Genomic DNA, 26,590 nt, shown 5'->3' with positions numbered 1-26,590 from the left:
CTCCAGGTATATTTGCTTGGAATAAGTTGCCAACGTAGATATTGGGAAGTCAATTACTCAATTTCACTGGTTAATTACGAATCTCATCTTCGCCAACACAATATCCCAAATCTTCCTTTGTCCCCACCGTGCACGTCTTCCACGAGGTACCAGCCTGAACTTCTTTTGAATGTGGCACAAATCAAGGTACTTAAGCTGTTTCTATTTTGTGCTGAATCTTCAATTCATTAACATCTCATCGGAGTAAATCCTGTTGTGATCTGGTCCGATACTCTGGAGGAAATGTGTGAGTTATTGTTTCGTGGTCACATTCCATTGACCCTGTACAACTATCCTTTTGCACACCTCATTCAACACAATCTGTCCTGGCTGCTTCCAATTGCAAGTTGGGTAGACATGACAAATGGTGCTTTATTCTATTACTTTTGATAAACTGTTCACATTCAAAGGATCTGAGTCGTGGTTCTTGTCTGACACAACTTCTTCAGGCAGACCATGCATGGGAAGTATAGATCTTAATTCTTCAATAAATGAGAATAGTGAATGAGTAAATTTATAGCTGGACATGCCTAGGTAATGTGGTGGAGATGACAGAACACCAGCTGTACTGCAATGTCTTAGCTGAAGTTACAACTAGTTCAAGAATGCTAAAGGTGGGATGGTGTTTGACATCATCACCTTGGCTGTATCCAGCACTCTTTCCTTTTGTCATTTCAAGAGCATGTTTTAAGAGGGTAGGTTGAGTGAGCTAGAGCTTTTCTCTTTGGAGTTCAGGAACTTTAGAGGTGACTTGATAGAGATGTACAAGATGATAAGAGGCATAGATCAAGATAGACAGAGACTTTTTTCCAGGATGGAAATGGCTTATACAGTGGGGCATAATTTTAAGGTGACTTGAGGAAAGTATAGGAGGGATATCAGAGGTGCATTTCTTTTTCACAGAGAGTGGTGAGTGTGTGGTACAGCCTGTCAGGGATAGTGCTAGAGGGAGATACATTACGGACATTTAAGAAACTCTTAGATAGGGAGATTGATGATAGAGTAATGGAGGGCTATGTAGGAGGAAACATTTATATTGACCTTAGAGTAGCTTATAAAGTCAGCACAACTCTGAGGACCAAAAGGTCTGTACTTTGCTGTAGATTTCTATGTTCCGTGTTCTACGTTCTACCACAGTACAAATTATATTATAATCAATCCATTATTACAATCTATAATAACAGTCTGGATATAAAAGTACAGGATAAACAAGCAAGAACAATTTATTTAATAGATATAGCCATTCCAAACACACATAACACACAGAAATCAATAAGCAGAAAACACTAGAAATATGCTGAATTAAAAGAGGAAATTGAAAGACTATGGAATAAGAACAGGGTATACATTGTCCCAATAATAATATCTACAACTGATATTAACCCAAAGTCACTGCACAATAGTCTTAAACAATAAGGCCTACACAACAATATTTATGTAAATCTTCAGAAAATCACAATACTAAACACCACTAAAATAGTCCAAAAGTTCCTAGCAATTGAGAAATAAGTCAGCTTGGCTATATCCACACCTCAGTTTTTACCACCTTGAGCTGAGAAAAAAATAAAAATGTAACAACAATAATAAGTAAATAAGCAATAAATATTGAGAACATGAGATGAAGAGTCATTGAAAGTGAGTCCATAAGTTGTGGGAACAGTTCAGTCATGGGGTGAGTGAAATTATCCTCTCAGGTTCAAGAACATGATGACAGAGGGGTAATGACTGCTCCTGAACCTGGCGGTGTGAGTCCTGAGGCTCCTGTATCTTCTTCCTGATGGCAGCAGTGAGAAGAGAGCATGAGCTGGATGGTGGGAAACCTTGATGATAGATGCTGCTTTCCTGTGACTCTGCTCCATGTAGATGTGCTTAGTGCTAGGGAAGGCATTGAGTGATGGACTGGGCTGTTTCCAGTACTTTTTCCAGGCTTTTCCATTCAAGGGCATTGGTGTTTCCATACAAAATGGTTATGCAACCAGTCGAAATACTCTCCATCACACATCTATAAAAGTTTGTCGAAGTTTAAGTGAGGTGCCTAATCTTCCCAAATGTCTAACAGTGTAGAGGTGTTGACATGCTTTCTTCATAATGGCACTCTCATACTGGACCCAGAACAGATCCTCTGAAATGATAACACCAAGGAGTTTAAATTTGCTGGCCCTTTCCACCTCTGATTCCCCAGAATAGGACTTGACAAATGGGCACCAGTGAAACAAGACCACACATTGCAGGCAGCTTACAAAACTTTTAAATATACTTCTTCTGAACTACTCTCAATGCAATCTGCAGCCAGTAATTTCCCTTTAAGTAACCAATTTTAATCTGCCAGATCTGTCTGTCTATCCGACTTAGCATTATTATCATACCACACAGCATGAGGGAGAATGCCCATGGTGTAAATATGGAATTTCTTTCCTCTCCGCAAGGATAATGCAGTGGCCATTTCTACCAATGCTATCATGAAGAGATGAATCTGCCACAGCTTTTACAGTGTAGACTATTCCTGACAAATAACAAGTAATATGTAAAAGCCTAAAGACATTTATGAAAAAAGATGTAATTATGGTTCCCACCAGGATAATGCAGGTTTCATTTAGGGTTCTGTACTGTTCCAGCTGTTTGAGGCCAAAGCAATGTAATATCCAGGCCTCTTTATCACAAGAGTAGTCGCCTCTCAGTCAGCATGGCTGGGAAATGAATATGGGCCTTTGGAAAATTAGACCATCCATCAACACATAGGTAGGTGTGTGAAAGAGGTTCTGAGGCACCACAGGAGTGCTCCAGAGGCCTAACCCTTTCCTGTGAAGACACATAGAGAATACCTGCCCCACCTTAGCCAGAATGTTAGAAATATACACCTACGGGGCCTCTTCAGCTTTCTGATCTGCTTCACATCCTGCTGCAGCTGTGTTGCGCAGGGTGAGGTTAGAATTGCTCGTGGGGTTGTATGACTTCTTTGTACCTGATAAACATATGTGGTCTGCGATCTTTAATTTGACTAAGCTGCCCATCCAGAAGCACCCAGTAAAATTAGGTACAGTGGGATCCAGATGGCGTTCCGGCAGGTATGTAACCTGAGGCACTTTAACTGCCCACCAGCCTGGATTCTGCCAGGTGGATAGAGTTAAAACTTTCCTCCCCGTGACATTCAGCTAAAACTTGAAAGGTTTATCCAGGCACCTTGAAAGTTTTAAGTGTGCAAATGTCCTTTATATTTTAGGACCGTGTAATGAATTCAGTTTTGTTTACTGCGCACTTTGTAACTTTCCAATTGAGTTCTAGACATTGCACTTTGTAGAATGAAGTTTCAATTTCCAAAGCCAAAAATCTAAGGCTATTTCAAGGCAAGTTTCACCTCATTTTACAACAGCAAGGACATTTTCACAGTTAGAACATTTTAAATAATCAAATTTATCCCATTCCACATCGAACCATATCGAAGGTGGTGGTGAACCTGTGGAACACATTGTGTGAAGGCCAAGTCATTGGGTATATTTAAAGCAGAGGTCAATAAGTTCTTGCTTAGTAAGGATGTCAAAGGTTATGGGGAGAAGACAGGAGAATGGGTTTGAGAGGGCATATTAAATCAGCCATGATGTAGTGGCTGAAAAGATTCGACTGGTTGAATGACCTAATTCTGCTCTTACTGTAGTTTTATGGTCTTATGGAACCTGAGGTTGGGAGCTCAGCAGAGAGAAAAGGTCTTTAAAGGCTCTGTGGAGGTACAAGATAACAGCCCAGTTCATGCCTACACATAGGCATAAAAACCTTGATAACTTTCAAAATACCTTAAAATATTTTGATGGCTAGTTTCAACATTGATAAAAGTTCCTTCAACTGAGATTTTAAAAATACCCATCAGAGTCAACAACTGCAAAATAAGTTCCTGGAGAGCAGGATGCAGCACGTGGCATGTTGGATAGAGACTTTGTGTATCTCTCCAATTGCCTCATTTACAGGTACACAGCCCACATACTCATGCAACAGCGTATTTCCCGACTAGCTGGTGCACATTTCTTGCTGGCCCACAGAAAGCTCTCACTCAACCTTTTAGATTGCCAGCCATGCACATCTATGAGACAAACATCTGAAAAAACTCACATCATCAAAGGGATTTATAATTAAGAGGACTGTAATACAATCTAGCCGTACTATGCATTCACATGATGGTGCCTGGGATGGACTAGAACTGCAACATGTGTATGTGACTGCATAGCTGCTCCCTTGACTTACCCCATTGTTAAACTGCTTTCTTGCTTGAAGGCTGAGCAGAAAACCAAAAGTAATGAACCAAGGCAGTACAAAGCTAGAAATTAAAGTGCTCTAAACTCCTGTGGAAGGAGTCGGCTAACATTAATAAATATATTCTCTCCAAGGATTGTCACCTTGTTATGGTGGAGAGGCTTTTGAGTTCTGGAGATCTTGAGAACGATGCTATCTGGAGCTTCGCTCTTGGTAGGGTCACCCATAGTGGTAAGGTGAAGAGGAAGGTTCCAGACATAGAACTATCCAACCAGGAACTCAACAGTAGAGCTAGTAGGCAACAATGACACATCACAACAAGGGTGAAAGGCCCCCAATTGTCTTGCATTCCATGCCACTGGACCCTGATGCTGATCTGTTCAGGACCGTGCGGTAGCTGTCCGTGCATCAGCCTACCAATGTTAAACAAAGTCACTCACAGGTTTTCTCCATTAAGGGAATTCACCCTAACACCCTAGAGTTACATGGATCCCGGATCAGCCTTTACAGACACTCAAGAAGCCACCAATTGACAATCCATTAGAAGAACATCATACTTGAAACAAGAGATTGCACTACCAAATATTGATAATTCTAACACATGAAAAGATCATTAAGAGACTATCATCCCAAAATTACATGCGAGAGCTAATTTGATATTGTATTGTGTATTGGTTTACTATGAGAAGAAGGTACAGGAGCCTCAGGACCCACACCACCAGGTTCTGGAACAGTTATTACCCCTCACCCATCAGGCTCTTGAACCGGAGGGGATAATCTCACTCAACTTCACTTGCCCCATCACTGAACTATTCCCACAATCTATGGACTCACTTTCAAGGACTCTTTATCTCATATTTTCAATATTTATTCCTTGTTTGTTTATTATGTGACAAGAATACACATAGATAAGATGTAGCTGTCCTGTGCTGGCACCGGGGGTATCAGCAGTTGGTCTGCCACCTGTCTTCAGGAGAGGGAGAGCTAAGGAACACAATGAAGCAGCATTTGGAGATGTTAATGAAGGAGACATCAGTCTGGGTATTGTCAAGATCAGCTCCCCCTTTGAACCCTGAACTGTTTGAAGTGATGGACAGGCGATACCCCAGCAGGGGGATAAAAAGGGACAGGTTCGCTAAGGCAACACACATGACACCTGAGGTAACGAGACCCTGGAAGCGGTGCGCCTCTCACAAGTCGGTGGGAAGCTTTTGGACGGCTGATCGCGGGATCAAGCCATAAACGCACAGGGTGGAAAGGCACGATCGGCGGGAACCTGGTGTGTGTCCACCCTTGCCTGAGTGCCAGGTTCAGCGCAGGGAAACGATTGTATCTGGAAACGGAGGGGTCACGGTCAGTGACCTCAGATGACATCACAAAGGACTCGCCCGACAGCGGACTGCAAAGGTCTGTGTGTGGAAGCTGTGTTGAATATTCAGTCGTTTTGCTCTCTCTCCTCCCCCCCACTGTCCATCGCCATGGCAACGATTACTGCGAACTGAACTAAATTGAACTGGACTTTGTGTCACTTTGAAACTGGTCATTTACCCCTAGACAACGATAGAGCTTGATTAATCTTGTTATCTTAATTCTGTGTACATGTGTGTTTATCATTGCTGAACTGTTGCATTTATTATCCTTTTTTGATTAGAGTACTGTGTTGCTTGTTTCTTTAATAAAACTTTCTTAGTTCTAGTAACCCAGACTCCAACTGAGTGATCCATTTCTGCTGGTTTGGCAACCTAGTTACGGGGTACATAACAATTATTATTAGTCTTATTTTTTTTATTTGCAGTTTGTTGTCTTTTGCACATTGGTTGTTTGTCCATCCTGTTGGGTGCGGTCTTTCATTGATTCTATTGTGTTTCTTGGATTTACTGCGAATGCTCACAAGGAAATGACATATATGTACTTTGATAATAAATTCGCTTTGAACCTTTGTCATATATACTGACCTCCAGTGAAAAGGTTTTGTCTTACATGCCATCCAGTCAGACTATGCCATATGCAATTAATAGGACATAGAGGACAATCAACTTACCAGAGCCAGCAGTGCCTTCAGGCACCTCCAGAATTTGTGTGTGGAAGAAATGCCAGCTGTGTCTGTCCACAAAATCCGGGTGTATGGGGCTGCCATTGTCACAACACTGCTGTATGGCTCCAAAGCCTGAGTCTTGCACCACAACCAAATCCGCTTGCTCAAGCATTTCCATCAGCGCTACCTCCGCTCCATCATAGGTATCAGCTGGCAGGATCGTGTCTCTGACAATGAAATCTGGGAGAAGGCTCAACTCCCAAGCATTGATGCCACTCTTCTGCTCAAGCAGCTCCACTGGACAGGCCACGTGTCTCGCATGGACAACTCCAAGTTACCGAAAGCAGTACTGTACGGAGAACTCTCTCAGGGTGAGAGAGATCATGGTGCCCTGTGCAAAAGGTACAAAGACCAATTTAAGCAGCAGCTCTCTCAGGCAAATACCGAGGTCAGTGAGTGGCAGCAGGTGGCTTGTGACAGAGACCTCTGGAGAAGACCAATCCATGAAGCAACTAAGAATTTTGAGGAAACCAGAAGAATGACTGCCGAGGAGAGGAGGAGACACAGAAAGGATCCTACTACCCAAGTGCCCATATCCCAGGAATGCGAGAAGAACCAACAGCACTTGGACAAAACCCACGCGGCCACAGAAAGAAGGTACAAACTCTTTACAGATGGCAGCTGTGGGCACAGTGGTGGGCACAGCTGGAAGATCAGAGCACCATGGGGCATTGCTGTTCATGAGAGTAGCTGAGCCGGGTAGAATAGGAATTGAATGGTATAAGACTGAATGGTGGGAGTTGAGCCCAGCTTCATTGGCAGTGAGCCGGGCATGATGAAATTCGCGTTGGACATAATGAGTATTGAGATGAGTACAACACCCATTGAGCTGGGCACAACAGAAATTCCATGGGGCAGGACAGGCCTGGAGATGGACACAGCAGGTGTTGTGCCCAGCTGTGTAGATACTGAGCTGAACTTGGGGGTATTGAACCAGATAATGGTGGCCAGTGCTATCATGTTTGCTGATGTGTGCTGGGGCAGCAGGCTGAGGGTAGCAGACACCAACAGAATCAACAAACTCATTCGTAAGGTCAGAGATGTTGTGGGGATGGAACTGGACTCTCTGTCAGTGGTGTCTGAAAAAAGGATACTGTCCAAGTTGCATGCCATCTTGGACAATGTCTCCCATCCACTACATAATGTACTGGTTGGGCACAGGAGTACATTCAGCCAGTGACTTATTCCTCCGAGATGCAGCACAGAGCGTCATAGGAAGTCATTCCTGCCTGTGGCCATCAAACTTTACGACTCCTCCCTTGGAGGGTCAGACACCCTGAGCCAATAGGTTGGTCCTGGACTTACTTCCATGTGGCATAATTTATATATTATTTAATTATTTATGATTTTATATTGCTATATTTATACTCTATTCTTGGTTGGTGCAACTGTAATGAAACCCAATTTCCCTCGGGATCAATAAAGTATGACTCTGACTATGACTATAAAGTTCCTCCCCACTTTATGCCAGGATTCCTCTCCTATGAACTGTTCATAACCCAAACAATCTGCAAGTTGGAAATACAGCCATGAACCAACTTCTCACATGGTAGAAGATGCCTGCAGACCACTACAGCTGGCAAATCCATCCCACCAGTCTTCCAAGTGCTCAAACAGGGTGTTTATAAATTGGGAGGGATGTGAATTGGTAAAATTAATTGCAACAGGAGTTGAGCTGCCTGCAGCAGGAGCTGAAAAGATGTTGACAGAGGCACTAAGGCAGTCAAGGTAGGTAATGTAGGAACTGACATGTACACAATGCGGTTGAACTAGGAACAGTAGAGATTAAGGTAAACCCAGCAATGTGAATCAATCAGAGCAGTTTGACTTTATATTCAAATTGTTCAAGCTCTAGTGCAAAATTGTCAACCTATTTTGTTCTCCCACATTGGGAGTGGATTCACTTGGGTTCTCTGAAGGTCCCCTCATTAGTATTCTTCGCTTCATTTGTGTACCCTGCTTACTTGGGCATCCTTAAGCAAGTTGGCTCTTCTATAGAACCGTGGTTAATTTTTCATAAGTGGATGTTTGTTCCACCCTCAATAACATGACTGTGCAAGTCTGTAATGAGTATTGACGTGACAATATTGCTGAATCCTTCCTACCATTCATATTTTGTATCTCTTGCACAGAATTATTGTCACACGGCAAATATTACACAATTTGTTTAATACTTATAATTTTGTCAATTAAATTTATTGGCTGAGATTGGAGTGAAGATAAAATGATTATTGATACATAATTTTTAGCAATCATGGCATTAACCATAATATTTTACATCCTAATGGAAAAGATATTTTCCATAGTTTTTGATAATCTATCCTATTTTGTTTTCCCATTTGATATTTGATTACGCTGTTACCCTCTTAGCTGTGCTTTTTCCAGTCACATGACACACATTCCTCCCTTAAGTCCTGTTGACGTTATTTTTTTCACTCTATGTATATATTCTACTTGCATTCATGAATAATATGTGCATTTGAGAATTTCGTCTATTGATTTGAGAAAGGTTTGTTGTGGAGATTGCCCCGCACAATGGACAGAGGAAAATCATCAGTCTTAATTCATCACACTTCATAGAAACATTTTATTTTTCCAGTGAAGAATAAGGATATTTTTGATTGGTCAGGGCACGAAGGCAGGAGATTGGGGTTTAGAGGAAAACTGGATCAGCCGTAATGAAATGGCAGAGCAGACTCAATGGGTCACATGGCCTAATTCTGATGTTATATTTTATGGTCAAAGTCTGGTCCAAATACAGCTAGTTCAGGGCAGTACATCATGTAACATTCTAAAACTTGCAATAGGTCTGATGTCATAGAGTCAGAAAGTCATAGAAAAGTATAGCACAGATGTAGGCCCTTAGGCCCATCTAGTCCATGCTGAACTATTTAAACTTCCTATTCCCATTGACCTGCACCGGGACCATAGCCCTCCATGCCCCTACCATCTGGGTACCTACCAAACTTCTCTTAACTGTTGAAATCAAGCTCACATTCACCACTTGTGCCAGCAGCTCATTCCACACTCTCATCATCCTCTGAGTGAAGAAGATTCCCCTCATGTTCCTTATAAACATTTCACCTTTCACCCTTAATATATATGAAGCCCAATTCAAGAAGTGGTGAAACTGTTGTTTATTTTTCGCAACAATAAAATATTGCCTCAGTATTGAACTTGGGGACAGAATTTACATTCACTTCATTGTTGACCCAAATGCAATTTACTACCCTGGTAGCTATTTTTCATCCACCATAAATCAACAAAATTTTTTGGCGCGAGTCACCTTTTGTACTTCTTCACTCCAATGCGAAAATCCCTATCTTATTCAACCTTTCCTTGTCAGATATGCCTTTTAATCCAGACACCAACCTGGTAAATCTCCTCTGCACCCTCTCTAAAGCTTCCACTTCCTTCCTATAATGAGGTGACCAAAACTGAATATTATAGTCCAAGTGTGGTCTAACCAGAATTTTATATAGCAGCAATATTACCTTGCAGCTCTCAATATCAATCCCCTGACTAATGAAGTCCAATACATAATACTCCTTTTTAAGCACCCTATTAAAATTCTCAGCAACATATGTAGATCTTGAGATCTATTGATGAGGACCCCCAAATCCCACTGTCTCTCCACACTGCTAAGAATCCTGTCATTAACCTTGAACTCTGCCTTTAAATTCAACCCTCCAAAATTTATCACTTCACACTTTCCATATTGAATGCCATCTGTCACTTCTCAGCCCACCTCTGCACCCTATCAATGTCCCATTTTGATCAGGTTAACTCATAATCTCTGAGTTTAATCATATTACACAGGGGTGGCATAGGAAACTTATTTTCATCATATATATATATTGAGTGCTGTCAAAATCAACTCTTATAAGAACATCCAGAAATCTTGATAAGTTTTGCAATATCAGGAAGCGAAAATTAATGTATAAAATAACGTTAATGCTTCAGAAAACATTGTCAGCCCAATACAGGAGTAATCGTCCTGTGATATTTGTGAGACAGAACCACGTAGATATGTGTCTGGCAATAATATGAAAGCAGATAATTTTGCAAACTCTATGTATTTAAAATGTGACATCTGATAAGATTATCATCCCCTAGTCCACTTTTGTTCATGATACTGATGGAGACTTAACTGACTGCCTTCTATAATATTTTAGGATTGGTTCAACTTAAATGTGGCTGTGGCTTTAAATATTTATTCAATTTCTTTTGCCTGTGATTAGATATTGAAGCAAGAAGTTAATTTTAATTGCAAACTTGACCTTTAGTGTAGCGAGGCTTATCTTTTTTACATGTTCCTTTTAACCATGCCATGAAACAATCACAATAAAATCCTATCTGATGCATTGAATCCAAAATATTTGCTAAGCAGCTATGATCTACCTGCCACATTAGAGTTGTAAATTAAGGTTCATGCATTGCAGAAAGCAGCCATCCATCGCAGTGTTTACTCTACATAGATAAGGCAAGAGTCAGTCACTGTTATTGTAAATACACAGGGACAAACTTGGTTCTGCCTCACTGGGAGTTCACATGTATTTTTAACTCCTTTCAATTGTTAATGTATTCCTCAAAAGAGACGCATCACCTTGAAGAATGACTTCTTCCGCCACCCCCACCCCCCGGGAATGAGCCAAACAAGTATTTCATTCACTATGATAATCAGTTCTACCTCTAGCAATATACGAAACCTACAGTGAATTTAATAGGCACCAGTGATTAGGCTTTAAGACACTGTAGGAGAAAGACCATGCCCTGAGTCTCATTCAGAACAAAAAATCATGGGGTTTTATCAAAATCGTTCCCAACCTTTGCTCTTAATCTGAAATCAAATTCAACAAAAATTAACAACTGTATGTGACAAAAAAATCTTTTGAAATGATGCAGCACTAAATCATATGAAAATTATTTTTATAGTGGATTGACAAGCAATGGCTGTAATTATTGTGTACAGCAATTTGTATGTAATTTATTCTTTTTAAATCTTGGACTCAGGGATAAATAAATTTTATTTCTTTATTAAAATAAAAGTAACAAAGAAGACAATCATGTAGAAAAGTAACAAATTATCTCTTAAATCACAAGTGCAGCATATAGACAGTAAATTATATGGTGGTTCCACATTCCTGGCACAGCAAGTAGATTTAAATGAAGAAAGATGCTTCTGACAGGCCAAGAATGATGCAAACAGGCAAAAGTTGCAAATGATATGTCAAATGGTTGTCTCATATGAGATTGTGGGATTTGTGCTCAATGCTGACTTGGATTTGACTACTGTGTCTTGTCTGTTTGCATATCCCGAAGACCCAGTTTCCAGACGCATTCTACATCAAATCCCACCTGCAGAATGGATTTCTGATACTAAATAAGATAGAAAATAAAGCTGCCGAAATCTTCAAAATAGATGGAAGCAAAAGCTGACAGGATGGCTTTGGACTTCAAAAAGGAAACAGTTTATGCCATGTTAATCCACTAGAAAATGGAAATCAAGCAGGGACCAAAAAAGTATTTATGGCTTTTTGTCTCTAATCACAAACATATTTTTTGGCCTTATTTTAGCTTTGTATGTAAACATATAAATGCTGCACAGGGCTTAATAATATTATCACGAGTGAGCTGTGTGTAATATTTTCAGCCCTTGAGCATTCAGTTTACATTAAATGCAGAGGTGCATCAGTTCATATTTGTTGGTAACACTCACAAAATGCTGGAGGAACTCAGCAGGCCAGCCAGCATCTATGGAAAAGAGTAAACAGTCGAAATTTCGGGCCGAGGCTCTTCATCAGGTCCCTTTGTTAGGGCTGTTTTTCCTCTCTCATGGATACCATGATGATTTTTATGATCGCAAACTTCTGTGAGCTGACTACCATTGCTCACAAGCTTCTATCATAACAAGAAGGTTTTTTTTAACAGATCAGTTAAGATAAGAGAATTAAACATAGGAGCAGATAAATATTATAAGTCATGACCTTCCCACTCCATCACCCCACGCTTAACAAACCCCTCCAGCACATAAACACTTTAACCTTCAGTCAATCATTTACTTGACAATGGACAAGATTTAATTTGCTAATATGTTGTCCAAACACCTCAGATTTCTGTAAATTTGACTCTAATATTAATACTTATAAAGGCAACAAAACTTTGTTGATCATTGCCACTAAGTTTTGTTTTGGGAAGATTTGAACAGTGCCAACTTTTTACTATTATGTTAATATTATTGTATTGTAGTGGTGCGCTACACGCAGCGCTAGAATAACCACACGGAGTCGGTGAGTTGGAGTTGCGATAAAAAAGATTTATTCAAACTTCACGGCCTGCTTTAAAGCCTTCCCGTTCCCGCCCTCCCTGGGTGGGACTGCTGTGGGGAATGCATATTCCCAGACCCTTTCTGCACGCAGGATTTTCCCCCTGCTGGTGAAGGTGGCCTGGCGCCCTTTTTGGGGCCGGCCCTCTGCCTGCATGTGCTGTTGTGAGCCGGTTCGTGTGTGCCAGAAAGTGGGTCGCCACATAACCCCCCCCCCCCCAGAACCGGCGATACCTCCCCCAATGTCCACAGTCTGGATCGGCCTCTGTTTGGGAGGTCTGCCCCTGCACCGCGGTGCCTGAGCCTGGATCGGCTGCGCCAAGTCCACATGGGCCGGTTTGAGTCGGTCCACCGTGAAAACCTCCTCTCTCCCCCCAATGTCCAGCACGAACGTGGACCCGTTGTTCCTGATCACCTTAAACGGCCCCTCGTAGGGCCGCTGTAGCGGTGCCCGGTGTCCGCCCCGTCGTACAAAAATAAACTTACAGTTCTGCAGGTCTTTGGGTACGCAGGTCGGGCTCTGTCCGTGCTGTGAAGTGGGGATGGGGGCCAGGTTACCGAGCCTCTCCCGTAGTCCGTCCAGGACTGCTGCGGGTTCTTCCTCTTGCCCCCTTGGGGCTGGTATGAACTCTCCTGGGACAACCAGGGGCGCGCCGTACACCAACTCGGCCAACGAGGTGTGTAGATCCTCCTTGGGCGCCGTGCGGATTCCGAGCAGGACCCAGGGAATTTCGTCCACCCAGTTAGGCCCCTCCAGGCGGGCCATGAGAGCCGATTTCAGGTGACGGTGGAAGCGCTCCACTAGTCCGTTCGACTGCGGGTGGTAGGCAGTTGTGTGGTGTAGCTGTGTTCCTAAAAGGTTGGCCATAGCCGACCACAGGCTGGAGGTGAACTGGGCGCCCCTGTCGGAGGTAATGTGGGCCGGTACCCCGAAGCGGGCTACCCAGGTTGCGATCAGTGCTCGGGCGCAGGATTCGGAGGTGGTGTCGGTGAGCGGGACTGCCTCTGGCCATCTGGTGAACCGGTCTATCATAGTTAGGAGGTACTGCGCTCCTCGCGACACTGGCAGGGGCCCCACGATATCCACATGAATGTGGTCGAACCTCGGGCGGGTGGGTTCGAACCGCTGTGGCGGAGCGTTGGTGTGCCGCTGCACCTTGGCCGTTTGGCACTGCATGCACGTTTTGGCCCATTCACTGACCTGTTTATGCAGTCCATGCCACACGAATCTGTTGGAGACCAGCTGGATGGTTGTCCTGATGGAGGGGTGCGCTAAGTTGTGAATGGACTCGAAAACCCGCCGGCACCAGGCTGCTGGGACGACGGGGCGGGGTTGGCCAGTAGCTACGTCACATAGTAGAGTCCTCTCACCTGGGCCTACGGGGAGGTCTTGGGGCTGCAAACCGGAGACTGCAGTCCTGTAACTGGGGATCTCAGCGTCTGCCTGCTGTGCCTCTGCCAGCGCTGCATAGTCCACCCCCTGGGACAGGGCCTGTATGGTCAGTCTGGAAAGTGCGTCCACCACGACGTTGTCCTTTCCCGAGACATGCTGGATGTCCATCGTGTACTCGGAGATGTAGGACAGATGTCGCTGCTGGCAGGACAACCAGGGGTCGGACACCTTCATGAACGCAAGGGTAAGTAGTTTGTGGTCTGTGAACGCGGTGAAGGGCCTACCTTCTAAGAAGTACCTGAAATGCCAGATTGCCAGGTATAGTGCCAATAGCTCCCGGTCGAAAGCACCATATTTGAGTTCAGGTGGTCGTAGGTGTTTGCTGAAGAATGCCAGGGGTTGCCGGCGACCCTCGATGAGTTGTTCCAGCACTCCACCGACTGCTGTGTTGGATGCGTCCACCATGAGGGCAGTAGAAACGTCCGTTCTGGGGTGCACTAGCATCGTGGCGTTTGCCAAGGCTTCTTTGGTTTTAACGAAAGCCGTTGCGGCCTTTTCGTCCCAGGTAATGTCTTTGCCCTTACCCGACATTAAAGTGAAGAGGGGGCGCATAGTTTGGGCTGCTGAGGGGAGGAAACGGTGGTAGAAATTCACCATACCCACGAATTCCTGCAGGCCTTTGATTGTGTTGGGGCGGGTGAAGTTGCGGACCGCGTCTACCTTGGCGGGCAGTGGGGTTGCCCCGTCTTTAGTAATCCTGTGGCCCAGGAAGTCGATGGTATCGAGTCCAAACTGGCATTTGGCTGGATTGATTGTAAGGCCGAATTCGCTCAGGCGGGAGTAGAGCTGGCGGAGGTGGGACAGATGCTCTTGCCGACTACTGCTGGCTATGAGGATGTCGTCCAAATAGATGAATGCAAAGTCCAGGTCGCGTCCCACCGCGTCCATTAGCCGCTGGAAAGTCTGTGCGGCATTCTTTAGACCAAACGGCATTTGGAGGAATTCGAAAAGTCCGAACGGGGTGATAAGTGCTGTTTTGGGGATGTCGTCCGGATGTACAGGGATTTGATGGTATCCCCGGACGAGGTCTACCTTGGAAAAGATCCTTGCGCCGTGTAGGTTTGCTGCGACGTCTTGAATGTGCGGTACAGGGTAGCGGTCTGGCGTTGTAGCCTCGTTCAGCCTGCGGTAGTCACCTCATGGTCTCCAGCCCCCCGTTGCCTTGGGCACCATGTGCAGGGGGGAGGCCATGGGCTGTCGGACCGTCGTATGATCCCCAATTCCTCCATCTTCTTGAACTCCTCCTTCGCCAGTCGGAGCTTGCCCGGGGGAAGCCTTCCAGCATGTGCGTGGAGGGGTGGTCCCTGGGTCGGGATGTGGTGCTGTACTCCATGTCTGGGCATGGCTGCCATGAACTGCGGTGTCAGTACTGATGGGAAATCCGCCAGGACCCTGGTGAATTCATCATTGGACAGCGTGATGGAGTCCAGGTGTGGGGCTGGCAACTTAGCTTCACCCAGGGAGAATGTTTGAAAAGTCTTAGCGTGGACTAGTTGCTTCCCTTGCAGGTCGACCAGCAGGCTGTGGGCTAGCAGAAAATCCGCCCCCAGGAGTGGTTGGGCCACGGCGGCCAGTGTGAAGTGCCACGTGAACCGGCTGGAGCTGAACTGTAGCCGCACCGTGCGGGTGCTGTAGGTTCGTATTGTGCTGCCATTTGCGGCGCTCAGCGTGGGTCCCGGTTCTCTGTTGCGGGTGTCGTAACTCGTTGGAGGTAAAACGCTGATCTCCACTCCGGTGTCAACCAAAAATCGGCGTCCCAACTGCTTGTCCCAGACATACAGGAGGCTGTCCTGTTGGCCAGCCGCCGTAGCAATCGGTGGTGGCTGGGCCTCGGCGTTTCCCGGGAATTTGCAGGGTGGTCTACAGCGGCGGGCCTCTGTGCCCCACCGCTGGTGGTAGAAGCATCATTGTTCGTTGGGCTCTGCTGCCGGGCCTGGTCTGGTCTGCACACGTCTGGCTGTCCTGTTGGGCACACGGCTTGGTGATCTGTGCGACGGATGCCCCTCTCTCCTTCTTGGCATTCCACAACACATCTGCTCGGGCCGCCACCTCCCGGGGGTCGCTGAAATCTGTGTCAGACAGCAGCAGGCGTATGTCCTCTGGCAGTTGCTCTAGGAACGCCTGCTCAAACATGAGGCAGGGTTTGTGTCCTTCAGCCAGGGCCAGCATCTCGTTCATTAATGCTGACGGCGGCCTGTCTCCCAAACCATCCAGGTGCATTAAGCGGCGTGCTCGTTCGGGCCGTGAGAGTCCAGAAGTCCTTATGAGCAGGGCTTTGAATGCTGTGTATTTGCTGTTCTCCGGGGGCGACTGTATAAACTCCTCAACTTGTGCAGCAGTCTCCTGGTCGAAAGAGCTCAGCACGTAATAGTAGCGAGTGGACTCCGAGGTTATCTGCTGAATGTGGAATTGTGCTTCTGCCTGCTCCAACCACAGACGGGGTCTCAGCAGCCAAAAGCTTGGCAGTTGTAACGAAACTGCGTGAAAAGATCCGGCGTCGGTCATCTCTGGCCCAAATATCGTTTGGGCCGTCGGGGTCACCAAATGTAGTGGTGCGCTACACACAGCGCTAGAATAACCACACGGAGTCGGTGAGTTGGAGTTGTGATAAAAAAGATTTATTCAAACTTCGCGGCCTGCTTTAAAGCCTTCCCGTTCCCACCCTCCCTGGGCGGGACTGCTGTGGGGAATGCATATTCCCAGACCCCGCACGCGGGGTTTTCTCCCTGCTGGTGAAGATGGCCTGGCGCCCTTTTTGGGGCCGGCCCTCTGCCTGCGCGCGCTGTTGTGAGCCGGTTCGTGGGTGCCAGCAAGTGGGTCGCCACAGTATGTGATATAGGTACTGTGTTTCACACCTTGGTCTCTGAGGAACATTGTTCTGTTGAGCAGTACGGTTGAATGACAAGAAACGTGAACATGGATAATGCAGCTTGCTCACAGCAAGACCCAGATCAGTCCTAATCTCCATTGTTGTCTGCATGGAATTTCTTCTCCTTCTGTGTCAATTTCCTTCAAGAACTCCAATATCCACCCACACCTGAAAATCATGCAAAGTACCCCAGTGTATGTGAGTGAGGGGGGGTGAGAATCAGAGGATTTAAATGTAAGGGTTCCCAACCTTTTTATGCCATGGACCCCTACCATTAACAGGGGGATTCGTGGACCCCAGGTTGGGAACCCTAAGCTGTTGGCGGGTATGTGTGAAAGAAAGGTCGAAAAAAATAGATAGAATCAATTTAGTGCATTGCTCAGAAGGCTGGCCGAGACTCCTTAGGCAAAATGGCCTCCTTCTATGTTATACGGAAACATAACTTTGAACATCAACGCCAAGCGTAATCCATGGAATTCTTTCATTCCCCCAGTTTGATAAGACCACCATCTAATTTAATACTTGTACTGTAACCATAAAAGAAGGGACAGTATGTGAAAACATTAGCACCTGCAAAATGTTGGAGGAAAAAAGTCACAATGTTAGCCAAAATCCAGTTTGAAACAGAGTTACACACATCAAGGTTGCTGGTGAACGCAGCAGGCCAGGCAGCATCTCTAGGAAGAGGTGCAGTCGACGTTTCACCCTCGGCCTGAAACGTCGACTGCACCTCTTCCTAGAGATGCTGCCTGGCCTGCTGCGTTCACCAGCAACTTTGATGTGTGTTGCTTGAATTTTCAGCATCTGCAGAATTGTTTGAAACAGAGTTAGGCTGGGTTATACCCAGAAACAGTCATTTTCTAGCAGCTCCTGGAAACTATCTGCACAGCATTCAGCCCTTAAAGAAACATCCCTCAGGACACCAGCAGCAGAAACATACTGCGGTTCTAATGGAGGAGACAGAGATCCAGAGTGAGGCAGTTCCATTTTCACTCAGGGAGGGACACATAAATCCTGAGGGAATAGTGGTGTTGAATGCCAAGCAGCAGTCAATAAAACGTAGCCTAATATATGTCTTGCAGTTATCTGGGTGCTCCAAAGCAGCGTGGAGAGCCGGAAAGATTGCATCTGCTATAGACCTGTTGTAATAATACGTGAATTGCAGTAAGTCCAGGTCCTTGTTCACGCTTATTACTCCCTTATTCTCTTATTTTCCACATCAGGAATACTTCCCTCGTCCTGCTTAGCACCCACATACTTCCTTTCCCTTTTGATTCTCACATTCTGCATCATGACACTCAGGCTTTGGGTATCCTCATTGCTCACTCTCTGGCACCAGCTAAAGCCTTCTGTTTGCAAGATTATGCAACACCTCGCACATGAGGATGGCATTTTTGCCTTTGTTTGGCTTGTATTGAAGTGCGACCAGCAAAGCATACAACAACATCTCATATTCAGGAGCCTTTATGTTGTATCTGCACTCAGTTACTCTGCTTGTGCAAGCAGCCATGCAAGTAAAGGTAGACCTTCTCCTCCAGCGCTCATCACCCCGGGCAGTGCTGATTGTTAAAGATGGGCAGCGGAAGCTCCTTTGAGATAAAGGAATGATGAGTGCTTTCAGGGAACATGGCTTCAAGGGTAAAGGGCCAAGACCCAAGAATCAGCTTTATTCACCCTGTTAGGAATTCACTGTGATGTGTCGGTCAGGGCACAACACGCAACAAAAAACTACAACATTCAACAATTATTGTATGAAGAATAGAAATCTATATAAAAAATAAAGAAATATATATATATAAAGTACTAATAAAGCTAGAGCTTAAAGGATGGATATGGAATAAAATGTGCATAAATAAATAACTACCAGCATGTATTCATCAAGAGAAAATTCCCAGCATGACACACCACAAGCTATACATTGCAGATGATCTGAAAAATGTTTCCAGATGAAAGGAAGGAATATTGTTCGGAGTCGTGGGGACACATGAGTGCAGTCATTGGCTGTGAGCACTTGCAGAATCCCAGCGTCCATGTTGCGACATGACACCAGATTAAACAAAATTATTTCCTTGGTAATACAGTACTTGGGGGACTTCTCTGCACTGGTGAGCAACAAACTGAGAGACATGGCAGAGATCTGCTAAGGACATTTAAAATTTCATATGTTGCAGAAAATGAGAGGCAAGATGACATATTAGATTGTGTCTACAGAATGTGACATCTCACAACTATGACACCCTTGGGAAACCTGATCCCACAAATGCATTGTTCATTAATGAGGTGGAGAACTCTGAAGACTCTGGAAATGGTGGTCGCTGTGATCAATGTTCCCTCTAACTTGTAATGACCGATGTGTGCAAAAATCTTGTGCTGTGCAATTCTCTGTGCAGTGACAATAACATGGGCACACTGAATAATTTCTTTAAAAAAAACACAGCATAAATAAACCATTTGTAAATTCTACTGGCAAATCATCACAAAATCCACGTTGTCAACACTGTCTGCATTGGAAATTGGAAAAGGAAATGTGATTGTGTATGATCGTGACATATATTTAACATGCCAACGAGGTAGAGGGTGACAACCTTTTGTGTGCAGTTGAAATTCCTTTGTGCACTAGTAGCAAAAGATGAGCATGCACACGCACACACCTGCGGGGGAATGTTGGGTGTGATCAAGGCATTTACTGGGAAAGCTATCAATAAAAGAACTCAGCCAGCTCTGAGACTGGCACCAAAGTATCAATGATAGGTAAGTCTTTGCCTCCTGTCCTGAACCCTCGACAATAATGATTAATGGAGTGTTGCCATCTGTATCATCAATGTGGCATTGAGTGAGTGCTTCCTATTGCATCTAAATGCAGTGGAAACTTCTCTATATCAACTTAAGCAGACTCCATTTCTTCAGGTTCCTTAAGGTCATCATAAATGATGGGGGGTGGTGGAGGGAGGTAGTGGGGATAAGCTCTCTCTACCTACTAAATGCTTCCAGTGGTGTGTGTCTCAAATAGCCTCTGACAAGCAAGTCCAGCTAGTGAGCCTGGTGGACCTGTCTTTACTGACAGGAGAAGAGTCGAAGGTGGTTACTAGCACCTTAAAACCAGGTGGGGCTCATCAATTCATCTAGGTGAAGGAAAACAATTAAACATCCGCTGCCTTGCAGCTATATCCACTCATGGAGAAGGCTTCGGGAGTAACCCCTGAGGGAAATTCCAAAGCTTGAGTCACAGAGTCATAAAGTCACGGAAAACTACAGCACAGAAACAGGCAATTTGGCCCATCTAGTCCATGCATAAGTATTTAAACTGCCTAGTCCCATTGACCTATACCCAACCATAGTCCTCCATACCCCTCCCGTCTATGTACCTATCCAAACTTCTCTTGAACTTTGGAATCAAAATCGCATCCATCACTAGTGCTGGCAGTTCATTTCCCATTCTCTGAGTGAAGAAGTTCCCCCTCATGTTTCCCTTTAACTTTCACCCCTAATCCATGACCTTTAGTTGTAGTTCCACCCAAACTCAGTGGAAAAAGCCTGTTTGCATTTACTTGATCTATACCCCTCATCATTTTGTATACCTCTATAAAATTTCCCCTCAATCTTTTACGTTCTGGGGAATGAAGTTCTAGTCTAATCAATCTTTCCTTATAACTCAGGTCCTTCGGTCTCAGCAACTTCGGTCTCAGTTTCTTTGATACTCTTTCATGCTTATTTACATCTTTCCTGTAAGTAGGTGACCAAAAATGCACTCAATACTCCAAATTAGGCCACACTGATGTCTTCTACAACTTCAACATAACATCCCATCTCCTGCATTCAGTACTTTGAACTATGAAGCTCAAAGTGCCAAAAGCTTTCTTAACAACCTTATCTACATGTGACTCCACTTCCAATGAATTATGGACCTGTACTCCCAGATCCCTTTGTTCTGTCACACTCCTCAGTACCCTACTGTTCACCGTGTAAGACTTAAGGCAGTCCTACATTGAGTTCAATGTTGACTGAAAACTCCTGCAACGCCACTAGTGCCAAACTGTATCAGTCTCTTGTCATTTCTTTGAATTCATCAGCTTTATGAAGAGATGGAGCCTGCTGCATGGGCAACAGCTTGCTCTCCAACCTCAAACAAGAGAAATTCTTTGCAGATGCTGGAAATCCAAGCAACACACAAAATGCTGGAGGAACTCAGCATCTATATTAGCTCGCTGTCCAAGTCGCACTGCCCTGCCTTGCATACTGGCTTGCGAACAGCTAGGATGCAACGTCCATGCTCGACCCTGACCAGTGGAGGGCTTCTTTTATATATGCCCTGCAGCAGGTTGGACGTTGAAAGCTGTTTGAACTACCTTTCGTGAATTCTGAAGCTGCAGAATGAGATCTCCCAATGTCTTCTAAGTGTCCCTGTAAAATGAGAAGTAAAAGCATAATCTGCTTTTGGTTCCATCAAGTCTGTCTAACAGTGGTCATGCATGCAAAACTACAAAGCTTAGAGAATCAGTATTTGCCAGGGCAAGAAGAGACTGTCCATAAGATCATAAGACCATAAGACAAAGGAGCAGAAGTAGGCCATTCGGCCCATCGAGTCTGCTCCGCCATTTTATCATGAGCTGATCCATTCTCCCATTTAGTCCCACTCCCCCGCCCTCTCACCATAACCTTTGATGCCCTGCCTACTCAGATACCTATCAATCTCTGCCTTAAATACACCCAATGACTTGGCCTCCACTGCTGCCCATGGCAACAAATTCCATAGATTCACCACCCTCTGACTCAAAAAATTTCTTCGCATGTGTGAAGAAATATCACTATATAAGTAAAGGTATTATTTGGTATCGCAGCAGGCCAGGCAGCATCTCTAGGGAGAGGTGCAGTCGACGCTTCAGGCCGAGACCCTTCATCAGGACTGATGTTTCAGGCCTGAAACGTCGACTGCACCTCTTCCTAGGGATGCTGCCTGGCCTGCTGCGTTCACCAGCAACTTTTATGTGTGTTGCTTGAATTTCCAGCATCTGCAGAATTCCTGTCATTTGTATTATTTGGTATGTTAATTGGTCATTGTAATTTGCCCGGTCATTAGGCTAGAGTTAAATTGGTGGGTTGATAGTTTGGTGGGTGGCACAGCAAGGTGGACCAGAAGGGCCTGTTTCCTGCTGTATCCTTATATTAATTAATTAAAGATGAACTGCACAGACTTGTATGTTCCAGTAAAAAGGAAGGTCACCGATGACAATGTAAGAGAACTTCGGATGTTGAGAGAGGTGATGAATTTAGTCAGGAAGAAAAAAGTAAGTATATAAAACTTAGGAGGCTAGAAACTAACAGATCCCTTGCCAATCATAAAGAAGGCAGATTAGAACTCAGGGAGGGGATTAGGAAAGCCAGGGGGGCCACAGAAAGTCCTTGGCAAGTACAATTAAAGAGAATCCCAAGGCATTCTATACATATATCAAAAGCAAGAGGATAACAAGAGAGAAAGTGGGACTACTCAAGGAAAAAGGGGGGAGCATTTTCTTGGGTGTGGAGGAGGTGGGTGGGGTCCTTAATGAGTATTTATCAAGGAGAAGGATGTGGAGGATAGTGAGATCATTGCTGAGAGTTGATATGCTAGGGCATTTTGAGGTAGTGTTGGGTCTCCTAATGAGCATTAAGGTGGGTAAGTGCACAGGGCCTGATGAGATATTCCTCAGGTTATTGAGAGAGGCAAGAGAAGAGTTTGCTGGGGCCTTGACCATTATCTTCATGTCCCCGCTAGCCACAGGTGAGGTCCCGGAGGATTGGCAAGTAGCTAATGTTGTTCCATTATTCAAGAAGAGATCAAGGGATAATCCTGGAAACTATAGACCAGTGAGTCTCATGTCAGTAGTAGGGCTGCTACTGGAGAGAACTCTTAGCGATTGGATTAATAATCACATGGAAAGGGAGATCCAGCACGGCTTTGTGTAAAGCAAGTCATGTCTTACTAACTTGATTGAGTTAGTTAGTTTGTTTGTTTGTTTATTTATGTACTGAGGTACAGCGAGGAATAGGCCCTTCTGGCCCTTCAGCCCTGACACACATCAACCTCCAGTTTAACCTTAGCTAACCACAGGACAATTTACAATAAGCAATTAATCTACCAACTCGTTGGACTGAGGGAGCAAACCGGAGAACTCAGAGGAATTCCACACAGTCACGAGGAAGACGCACAAACTCCTTACGGACAGCAGAGTGAAATGAGCCCAGGTCACTGGTACTGTAAAGCGTAGCGCTAACCACTATGCTACCATGGCATGTTTGACAAGATGATGAGGGTGACTGATTGACTGATAAAGGCAGAGCTGTGGATGGATTTCAGTAGGCATTTGACAAGGTCCCTCATGGGAAACCGTCCACAATATTAACATAAATGTGATCCATAGTGAGTTGGTTGTTTGGAATCAAAACTGGCACGCACATAGAAGACAGAAGGTAGTGATCGAAGAGACTTATTCTTGCTGAAGGTCTGTGAATAATAGTGTCCTGTCAGTGCAGTTACCTGTACTGGGACCTCTGCTGTTTGTGATACATATAAGTGACCTTGATGATAATGTAGGTGGGCGGCTTAGTAAGATTACAGATGATATGAAGGTTGGTGGAGCTGTGGAGACTGTAGAAGACTGGAAACGAATACAGCGGGATATAGATCAGTGGCAGATATGGGGAGGGAAATAGTGAGTGGAGTTTAACCCAGCCAAATGTGAAGCGTTGCACCTTGGTAGGTCAAATGTAAAGAGACAGTACATCGTTAAGGGCAAGATTCTTAACAGTGTTGATGAGTGGAGGGATCTTGAGGCCCAAGTTCATAGCTCCCTGAAGGTGTCTGCACAGGTTGATGTGGTGGTTAAGAAGGCATATGGCATGTGTGCCTTTATTAGTCAAGACATTGAGTTCAAAAGTCAAAAAGTTATGTTACAGCTTATTAAACTTTAGTTTGGCTGAAACCAGAGTATTGCATACATTTCTGGTTGCCCCATTGTAGGAAAGATGTCACAGCTTGGGAGATGCTGTAGTCTACTCTATGAATGCCTCTTATAATCTAACAAACCTCTATCAGGTCTGTCATCAGCCTCCTCCACTTCAGAGTTTGTTCATCCTCTCATTACAGCACAAGTCCTCTGATCCAGGCATCATCCTGGTAAACAGATTCTACAGCATCTCCAAAGCTGTGATATCTTCCCTACAATTGGAAAAAGGGTTGAAATGTCTAATACCAAAGGGCATGCACTTAAGGTGAGAGGGGGTAATTTCAAAAGAAATGTAGGACGCAGCTCTTTTACACAGAGAGTGGTGGGTGCCTGGAATATGCATCGCCAGGGGTATTGGTTTAAGAGACATTTAGATAGGCACATGAATGCAGCTGGTGCATAAAAAGGGCCCGGAGGATCATGAGGGACTCCAGCCTCCACAGGTTGAACTGTTTCAGCCGCCTCCGTCTGGCAAACGGTGCTGCAGCATTAAGTCCAGGACCAACAGCTTCCAGGACAGCTTCTTTCACCAGACCATCAGATTTATCAATACACATCAATCTGATTGCGTATCTGACTGTACATATGCACATACAAAACAATTATGTATACAATCTTAGTGTTTGGGCAATATCCTCCCACATCACCCTTCCTTATTGCCAGTACATAGCAACGGAGACACAACATAAAGATTTTTACTCCCTCATGTTGTGCGATGGATGCCAGAAATAAAATTCAAATTCTAATTCTAATGTGAGGAAAATGAACATTGTGTAAGGTGGAAGAGATTAGTATAGTTAGTCATTTGTTAATAATTTAATTGGTTCGGCAAAACGTTGTGGGCCGAAGGACCTGTTACTATACAGTATTGCTCTATGTTCTTGTGTTCTACATATGATTGAAATATTTTATAAAATAAAATTTATTTTATTACACTTTATGAAATAAAGTTTAATGAAAGTTGCTTGATACTTGCTGGCAGAAAAGTTACATAGTAAGGAGGCACAATAACATCATTGATTAGTAATACTATATGTGAAAATACTATCTGGGCGCGAGGATTAGATAGCAGCACGCCGCTCGCGCGCTGCCCTCTGGTGAAAAATGATATTGTATCCATTAAATAGGGGCCGTGGACAATTCTGATTTGATGGAGACAGACGTGAAAGCACAGAGGACTATCTGGAGAAATTTCTGAAATGCCAGTTCGCTGCCATTGTTACTACACAAAGAGAAATCTTCTGGAAGAAAGGCCCAAAAATCCCCAGCTTTGCCTGCTGCTGGCGACCGAGATTGAGGTCGAATCGTTCGGATAGAGATGGTGCTCAGTACGCGGTGTTGGAGGGCTGATCGGAGGCTCGAAGTTTTCAGATGACTCAGAGTCGGACTGTGGTCGGGCATGGCAGGGAGAGTTTTCTTCCTTCTCCCGTCTGCGTCAGATGTGGGACATTTGAGAGACTTTGAACTTTTTACTGTGCCATGGACTGTTCTTCATCAAGTTATGGTATTGTTGCACTATTATAACTATATGTTATAATTATGTGGTTTTGTTATTTTTTTCAGTCTTGGTTTGTCCTGTGTTTTGTAATATCACACCGGAGGAAATATTGTATCATTTCTTAATGCATGCATTACTAAATGACAATAAAAGAGGACTGCATGTCTTCATAATCTAAAAAACAATGAGAACACTTTAGAACAATGTTCAACATCAAATATAACCCAACAATTTAATTTTTGTCTTTTAGTACATATTCATATCCACAGATAATTTCAAAGCATTTTACTTCAAATTATTTTTGAAGCGTTACTTCACTACTGCAGTGAAGATAGATTGAACAAAGTGCAATTAGTAAGGTTCCATAAAAACCAAATGAAAAAAATTATGATTAGATCTTTTAATTGTGATATTGATTTGTAATGAATAAAGAAAGAGAGAAAAACAAAAACAGCTGGGTTTTTTTGTTGAATAGCAACATGGGGTTATTTGCAGCTATCTTAAAACAGAGTCGAGTTGAACATCTGATTCAACTCTAAAAATACAACAGTCAGTAATGAAGTTTCAGCTGACATAATGTCCTGGCTTTAAACTTTGATAAACAGGTGGGTTTGGGGTGAGTCAAGGTTAAACGTTCTGTAAATGGCAGTACTTTGAGATACTGCCTCCATCTCACCGACTGTGAAAAACTGCAAAGGAATGTAGGCAGGTAGGTGGAATTAGTGGAAAAGTGGCAGATGATATTTAATATATTTAAATGTAAAATGATACATATTGGCAGAGATAACAGGACTAAACAGCATAGTTTTAAAGGTTTACAGGAAGGAAGTGATCTGGGAAGTGATCTCTGTGAGTCACAGAGAACCACAGCACATAATCCGGCCCTTCAGCCCATCAAGTTCATTCCAATAATCAAGAACTCAGTTTTTGGAGCAAAAAAGATTGAGGCAAAGTATGATGGAAGCATATGATTTCTTAACTGGTTTGTACAGGGTAGATAAAAGGGAAATAAAAGTGAAGTTGTTTGAATTCACCTGCGAAAAGAGCCAGGGACACAAATGTAGGGTTTCAAGTATAACACAGAAG

This window comes from Mobula birostris, chromosome 1 (genome assembly GCF_030028105.1).
Source record: "Mobula birostris isolate sMobBir1 chromosome 1, sMobBir1.hap1, whole genome shotgun sequence".
Lineage (NCBI taxonomy): Eukaryota > Metazoa > Chordata > Chondrichthyes > Myliobatiformes > Myliobatidae > Mobula > Mobula birostris.
The sequence above is the reverse complement of the archived record's forward strand: the minus strand, read 5'-3'. Positions refer to the sequence as shown.